Genomic DNA, 8,419 nt, shown 5'->3' on the forward strand with positions numbered 1-8,419 from the left:
GGATACCCAGTGAGCTTTTCCTTTGGTTGGAGAACCAGGAAATCAGCAGGGTACTCCCAAGAATCAATAGAGACCATTACATCTTCCACAGTCCCCTCAGGGGTCACGGTGGAGTGGTCTGCTAACTGCAGGACTATTGTGGTCTTTCTTAGGGAACCCTGAAGGTTGATCTTGATCATAGTGTCCCTGGTCACCACATTAATGGCAGCCCCTGTATTAATCAAGTTATGGGGGATTACGGTGCCATTGATGTGGACATCGACTACAAGACTCCCAGGGTCTAGATATTTCAGATAGATTACTTGCCCCAACATCAGGTCGGACAGTTGTCCTATGACATTAATAGTTGGAGCATCTCTCTTGCACCTACCTAGGTGCCTGAAGCACTTCTCCTTGATCAACTTGTTGTATATATGCACATCTTTTATGGCTTGGAGAAGTGGTATCTTTACACATAACTATTTCAATTCTCCTAGAAGTTCAGTTTCTTCTGGGGTTAGTTGTGTGGTTCCAGTTAGTCTCTCAGGAAAGGGTGGAATGGCTTTTGGTTCACTTTCCTATTTTTCGTCCTCTTCCTCCTTAGGAGGAAGTTGGCTATCTGGGAGAACCTTCCCAAATCATAGGTTAATCTCTTGAATCTCCACAACATAGGTCAGGCATGATGTTTCTCCACTATATACTGCTGGGCTTGTTTATTATTAGGGTTCAAGTTCAGTTGAATAGGTATTTGGGGTTGTCTTGGTGGAGCAGGAGGCAATGGTTGAGGTTGAGCAGGTGGTGGGGGCAAAAGAGCTGGAGGAGAGTCATACTAGGGCCTCCACCCCTGATGAGATGCATTCCACTGAGGCTGTGGCTGAGCATAACAGTGAAATGAATGAGCAACTGGCAGAGCCTAGTATTGATGAGGATACGACCAAGGATGTGGTGTAGACTAGGAAGGATGAGTAGAGGGACCCCAAGAAGGCATGGAAGTCACTTGATTGGGGTTGTAATAAGTCTGGGATGTCCCTTGCATTCCCTGCTGGTAAGGTCTGCGTCCATGTGGCCTCCTTTGGTTCATGAAATAGAGTGGTTCAGTGGCTCCTTCAGCCCTCTGATATGTAGCTTTAATTCCGAGCAAGGAAGGGCACCGATTCGTAGGATGGTCTTTTACACAGACTAAACACACTTCTATAGAGTGCAATGGACGTTCATTCCTAGGATGCTTTCTAGTGCACCTGGGACAAAAGATGGCCAAAGCCCTCTTGGCTTCCTCTTGTTTACTTTTGATATGAAAGGTATCCATTTGCATGGCAAGAGTCTACCTCATCTCGCTCTTGAAATATTCTAGCTGATTCTCAAGTTCGTTTCTAAGGGATGAACTGGATGAGGATGTACTGGCTAAAGGTTGACTTCCCCTACCACTCTTTCTAGTTGACCTATAATGGTTTATAAACACACTCTTTATGTCATCATAAGGCAGTTGGCGGATGTCTCCCCCAACTAGCAAATGGAGGGTATCTAGAAGGTCTTCAGGGACTTCTCTGAGCAAAACCAACTTTGGAGGTGCGGGGTCAAGTGTGCACCTAACCCTTTTATAACTGAGTTGAAACCCCTCTTCATAGTCTTCTAAAGATTCATCACTTCCCATGGTCATTCGGAAGATTTCTTCCTTGGTATCCTTTGACCTACAGTAGTCTCGGTATTTGTTGTTAAAGGCTTGCTGCATATGAGCCCAAGTTGTGATACTGTTTCCAGGTAACCCCATGAACCAGCGCAATGCTGCATCCTTGAGGGTAGAAGCAAACAATTTCAACTTCTACTCATCCTCTGCATAGTCATAGTATTGGGTCCCTATAATACTAGTGATTACCCCATTACTATTATAGTTATACCCCTTATTTATATTGTTGTGCCCCTATTATCCCCATATTGTTATTTCTGTGGCCCATAGAATCCCTCTATTGTTATTTTTGTGGCTTTATATTATTATTGTTAGGTCGGCTGGATTATATTGTGACTCTTTAGACTCCTATATATAGAAAGGAGGTTTTGTCATTTGAATCATCCAAGAATTGTTCATTTATGTAATGTAAAGGAGGTTTCCCCCTCGAAGAGGCTGAATTCTAAGGCGTTGATCTATCTTTTCTATCTTTTCTTGAGCTGGTTTCATAACATTTGGTATCAGAGCTTTGGATTCTAGGGTTTTGCTGCTCCAAACAGGTCATCGTGGCCTTTTCACTATAACTTTTATTCTGTGACGTTTCATAAGTCACACAAAAAACCCATTTGAGAAGAAATCGCTATGAACCTTGGGTCCGAATTTCAGATCTTTTCGCGCGATATTTTCAGATATATGATCTGAGGAAGTTGGTCTTTTTGCAGACTCCTGAATTACATTCAAAATAGGTGACCTGGGGAAAATTGTCATAACTTTCTCTCTGGGAATCAGATTGAAATTTCGTAAGAAGGTACAGAAAGAGGAGGGACCGTAGTTTCTTGTATATCTTTTTTAGAACCAAATATCGAAAATTGTACATGTGGCACTTCATACAACTTCGCTCTTCTGGAAAGGTCTATAATCAGGTCATCTTGGGAGATTGTGCATAACTCTTTCTTGGAGAATCCAATTTGGATCAGACTGGTGGCACTGGAAAGATGACATAGAGAGCTACTACAACTCACAAATTTAGAACTAGATGATTGGAAAGTACAGAGATACATCAGAGGCAATATCGAGCTCCTACAAAGTGAAAAAAGGTGTGTAGATTTTTTTAAATTTTTGCTTAAGCTTGGTTAAAAAAATTATTTTGAAGGAATTCAAAGGGCATAGTAGATAATTATTATCGGTAACTGATGCCCCGAGGAAAGAAAATGAAAACACCTAGTAAGGAACTTGAAAGCTCTAGCATGACTCATGAAGAAGAGGAAGAAATGCTACATGATATATCAAAATTACAAGAACAAGTGCAACAAATGTCACGCTCACAAAAGTTAACAGATGCTAAGATAAATGGCGTGGAAGCTAAGATAAATGGCGTGGAAGCTAAGATGAATGGCATGGAAGCTAAGATGGACAATTTGAAGATAGATTTGAACACAAATTTGAAGACAGGCATGGCAGATTTGAAGACAGATTTGACAAATTTTCTACAAGAAATACTTACTAATGGTGAAAAGGTAGTAAAGGAAACTCATGATGAGAACAAAAGAAATGTTAATCATGATTCCATAGATGCTAATGTTGGATCGAAGAATCACCATATTCCAAAAATCGATATGAGGAAGTTTGATGGCAAGGATCCCGCCACATGGATATTACAGATGGAGCAATTCTTCGATCTCAATAATGTGCAAAACGCACAAAAGGTACGTATGGCAACTGTATATTTGGAACCAAATCAGTTTGTATGGTATCAATGGCTTTGTTCTCGTAAACAATTTATCACTTGGGCAATTTTTACGGAAGAATTGATAGCACATTATGAGGATACAAAAAGCAACACTTTTTTTAGCCAATTGATAAGTCTCAAACAAAAGGGTTCAATAATGGAGCACATTGAGGAGTTCCAAAAATTGAACATAAGGGTAAAAGATATTCCAGAGGAGCATAGGATTGATGTGTTCATAGGGTCTTTAAAGGATAATATCCAACATGATGTTCGCCTTTGGGAACCTGATTCATTAGAGAAGGCATTCAGGTTAGCAAGAAAAATGGAAAGCAAAATTATGGCAACTAGGAAGCATACCACTCACAACTATAAAGACGGAAGTGTTGTTGCCCCTAGTCTTCCACAACCTACAAGGTTGACACCACAACAATTGGAAGAAAAAAGAGCAAAAGGGCTTTGTTACAATTGTGATAGCAAATACACAAAAGGTCATAAGTGTGCTGAGAAGAAATTATTCTACATAGATTGTGAAGAGGAAGAAGAAAAGGAGCAAGAAAGGTCAAAAGAAGAGGATATATTCCAGGAACAAAGCCTAGATGAAGAACAAATAAATCCGACCATATCTTGTAATGCATTGGCGGGAATTACCACTCCTCAAACCATCAAGATAGAAGGACAAATCAAGAAGAAAAAGGTAATAGTGTTGATTGATTCAGGAAGCACCCACAATTTTATTCATTGTAGGGTAGCAAAAGAATTGAATTGCTTCCTATATCCAGCACCAGAGTGTCAAGTGATGATTGCAAATGGAGGAACAATAAATTGCTCTGGAAAGTGCCATAATATCAAGCTATCCATGGGAGAATATGTATTGACTAGCCCAATGCTTTCCATTCCAATGGGAGGTGCCAATGTTGTACTAGGAGTCCAATGGCTACAATCCTTGGGTACAATAGCTTTTAATTTTCAAGAACTTTTCATCAAATTTTCTATGGAAGGAAAGGAAGTTGAATTAAGGGGTATTGCAGGGAAACCAGGAAAGATAATCAGCTCTAATGGCATGACAAAGCTTCTAAAAAAGGAGCAAAGAGGTGTAATTGCACAATTATGTTCGCTAGATGTTTCCACATTGGAATCATCTATTTCTCCAGATCTCCAAAAAGTCTTGGACAATCATTCCAAGGTATTTGAGACTCCCAAAGGTCTCCCACCTATGCGTGATCATGATCATGCTATTCATCTGATTCCAGGAAGTGTTCCTCCAAACATCAGGCCGTACAGATATCCCTATGTCCAAAAAAGTGAAATTGAACGTATGGTTGCAGAAATGCTAGAGGCTGGTATAATTCAACCGAGTCAAAGTTCTTTCTCAGCTCCAGTAGTATTGGTGCACAAGAAGGATGGATCATGGCGCATGTGTCCGGATTATAGGGAGCTCAACAAGCTCACTATTAAAGATAAGTTCCCCATTCCTGTCATTGATGAATTACTGGATGAATTGCATGGATCAATTTACTTCACCAAGTTGGATCTTCGTTCGGGATATCATCAAATCAGAATGAAGATTGAAGACATTCCGAAAACGGCATTTAGAACTCATGAGGGTCATTATGAATTTTTGGTCATGCCTTTTGGCCTTACCAATGCACCTTCAACATTTCAAGGTTTGATGAATTCAATTTTCAAACCATTCCTTAGAAAATTTGTGTTAGTATTTTTTGATGATATACTAATCTACAACAAGTCTTGGAAGGATCATGTTGAACATGTTGACAGGGTGCTACAACTATTGGAGGAGAAACAATTATATGCAAAAAGATCCAAATGTTTCTTTGGAGTCCAGGAGGTGGAATATTTGGGTCATATTGTATCTCATGAAGGAGTTAAGGTAGACCCTAGCAAAATTAAAACCATTAAGGAATGGAAAATCCCCACATCCATAAAGCATCTGCGAGGATTTCTTGGGTTGACAGGGTATTATCGCAAGTTTGTTAAGAATTATGGGAGAATAGCAGCACCTCTAACAACATTATTGAAGAAAGATTCATTTTCATGGACTCTGGAAGCAACAAAGGCCTTTGAACATCTTAAAGAGGCAATGTGCCAAGCACCGGTCTTAGCTACACCGGACTTCACAAAAACCTTTATTGTGGAATGTGATGCTTCAGGAAATGGAATTGGTGTTGTTCTAATGCAAGATGAAAGACCCATTGCTTTTGAAAGTCGTCCAATCAAGGGAAAGTTTTTAAGCAAAACTATTTATGAGAAGGAAATGTTGGCAATACTCCATGCACTTAAGAAATGGCGACCCTACCTAATGGGAAGACACTTCAAGGTAAAAACGGATCATGATAGCCTTAAATACTTTTTAGAACAAAGATTATCCTCTGAAGAGCAACAAAAGTGGGTCACAAAGATGTTGGGTTATGACTTTGAAATCATCTACAAAAAAGGGAAGCAAAATGTGGTGGCAGATGCACTCTCAAGAAAGGATGAGGATGTGGAAGCATTGTTGTGTGCCATTTCTATTATCCAACCAGATTGGATAAACGAAGCAAGGGAGGAATGGAAGAATGACGAAGAAGTGTGGGCACTTATTCGAAAGCTACAACAAGATTCCAGTACTTCTGATACATTTAGCTGGCAAAATGATTCGTTATGGTACAAAGATCGCTTATACCTCTGTAAGAATTCCCAGCTAAAACAAAAGATTCTTATGGAATTGCACACTTCTCCCTTAGGAGGGCACTCAGGATTTTTAAAAACTTACCACAGGGTTAAGAAGGAATTTTTTTGGGATGGCCTTAAATCAGATATTCAAAAGTTTGTGGCGGAATGTTTGGTTTTCCAACAAAATAAAGTTGAAACAATTAAGACACCACATCTATTACAACCTTTATCCATTCCAAGCCAACGTTGGGAGGAGGTTTCAATGGATTTTATCACAGGTTTACCCAAGTCTGAGGGAAAGAGTGTCATCATGGTGGTAGTTGATAGACTTACCAAGTATGCACACTTTTGTGCATTATCACATCCATTTAAAGCCAGTACAGTTTCTACTGCATTTATGGAAACAGTTCAAAAGCTACATGGAAACCCAAAGATTATTGTAAGTGACAGAGATCCCATTTTCACTGGAAATTTTTGGACAGAATTATTTTCTTGTCTTGGTACTCAGTTAGCTCATAGCTCATCTTATCATCCTCAATCTGATGGGCAAACTGAGATAGTAAACAAATGTTTGGAAGGATATCTTCGTTTCTTTGTATCTGATAAACAGACACAATGGGTCAAATGGTTGCCTCTGGCTGAATGGTGGTATAACACTTCCTTCCATACAGCAACAAAAATGACCCCATTTATGGCACTTTATGGGTATCAACCACCATCCATCACATCATATTTAAGAGAAAATTCTAAGGTTCAGGCAGTGGAACATCACATCGAACATCAACAACAAGTCCTCCAACTCTTAAAGGATAACCTCGTGTTGGCACAAAATAGAATGAAACAACAGGCAGATCAACATCGCAGTGAAAGAAGTTTTGATGTAGGTGATTGGGTATTCCTACGGCTACAACCATATAAGCAAATGTCCCTAAAGCAAGCTAAGAAGGATAATAAACTATCACCAAAGTATTATGGTCCGTACAAGGTTTTGCAAAAGATTGGTACTATGGCATACAAATTGGAGCTTCCTGCAGCTTCTCGATTGCACCCAGTTTTCCATGTTTCATGTTTAAAGAAGGTTATAGGCGACAAGCTCCCAATTCAAACAATATTGCCAGAACTTGACGAGGAAGGAAAAATTATATTGGAACCGGAAGCAGTCACAGAAACAAGAACTCGACAGCTACGAAAACGATCAATTTCAGAGTATCTTATCAAGTGGAAGAACTTATCCGCTGAAGATTCCACATGGGAGGATGAGAATTTTATGCAGAAGTATCCAGAATTACTCAAGCGTTGAGGACAACACATTTTTGAAGGAGAGGGGCATGTTGGGTCCCTATAATACTAGTGATTACCCCATTACTATTATAGTTATACCCCTTATTTATATTGTTGTGCCCCTATTACCCCCATATTGTTATTTCTGTGCTCCATAGAATCCCTCTATTGTTATTTTTGTGGCTTTATATTATTATTGTTAGGTCGGCTGGATTATATTGTTACTCTTTAGACAACTATATATAGAAAGGAGGTTTTGTCATTTGAATCATCCAAGAATTGTTCATTTATGTAATGTAAAGGAGGTTTTCCCCTCGAAGAGGCTAAATTCAAAGGCGTTGATCTATCTTTTCTATCTTTTCTTGAGCTGGTTTCATAACACATAGGTTCGACAGAGAACAACAAATTAAAAAAAGAAGGTAACAAGATCTTCGGTAGTCAGTCCATGGAAGTGAGGTAAGGCTGAAGGACTTATGTTTTTCATATTTGTGTCCCCATTGGTCTCTCAGATAGGAAATGCACCTTCTATTCTTTCCCCACTTCCTCTAACATGTCTGTTTTCAGCCATGGTCTTAGGAGGAATGGTTTCTTTCTCTTCTTTTGTTATAGGATCTTCGTATATCTCTGGAGGTTCACCTGTAGGTTCTTCTGGATCACTGCCACTAAAGAAGAGAGAAGGGTGACTTAGTGATGTGGTGGGGGTGTTGGGTAGGAATTTTGCTAAATTTTCTCTGTTCCTACGAGGCATGAAAGGAAATTTCGTTTGGATGATTTTTGTTTTGTTCTGCTTGTACCTGCAAAACTAAAATTGATTGAACAACAAATTGCAACTAACTGAAATGAATCTTGCTGAAATGGAAATTACAGAATTGAAATGAAAGCAGGAAATGCCTAATCTACGCTTGCTGAAATGAAATTGCAGAATTGAAATGAAAGTAGGAAATGCCTAATTTACGCTTGTTGAAATGAAATTGAAGAATTGAAATGAAACAAGGAAATGTCTAATCTACACTTGTTGAAATGAAACAACTACTCTACTTTTGCTGAAATAAACTACTTAGCAGAAAGCTGCAGTAGAAAATAGAAGAAAAGCAGTA

Source organism: Pinus tabuliformis, chromosome 1_1 (genome assembly GCF_031772625.1).
Source record: "Pinus tabuliformis cultivar Carrire ecotype Pingquan chromosome 1_1, CPIR1, whole genome shotgun sequence".
Taxonomy (NCBI): Eukaryota; Viridiplantae; Streptophyta; class Pinopsida; order Pinales; family Pinaceae; genus Pinus; species Pinus tabuliformis.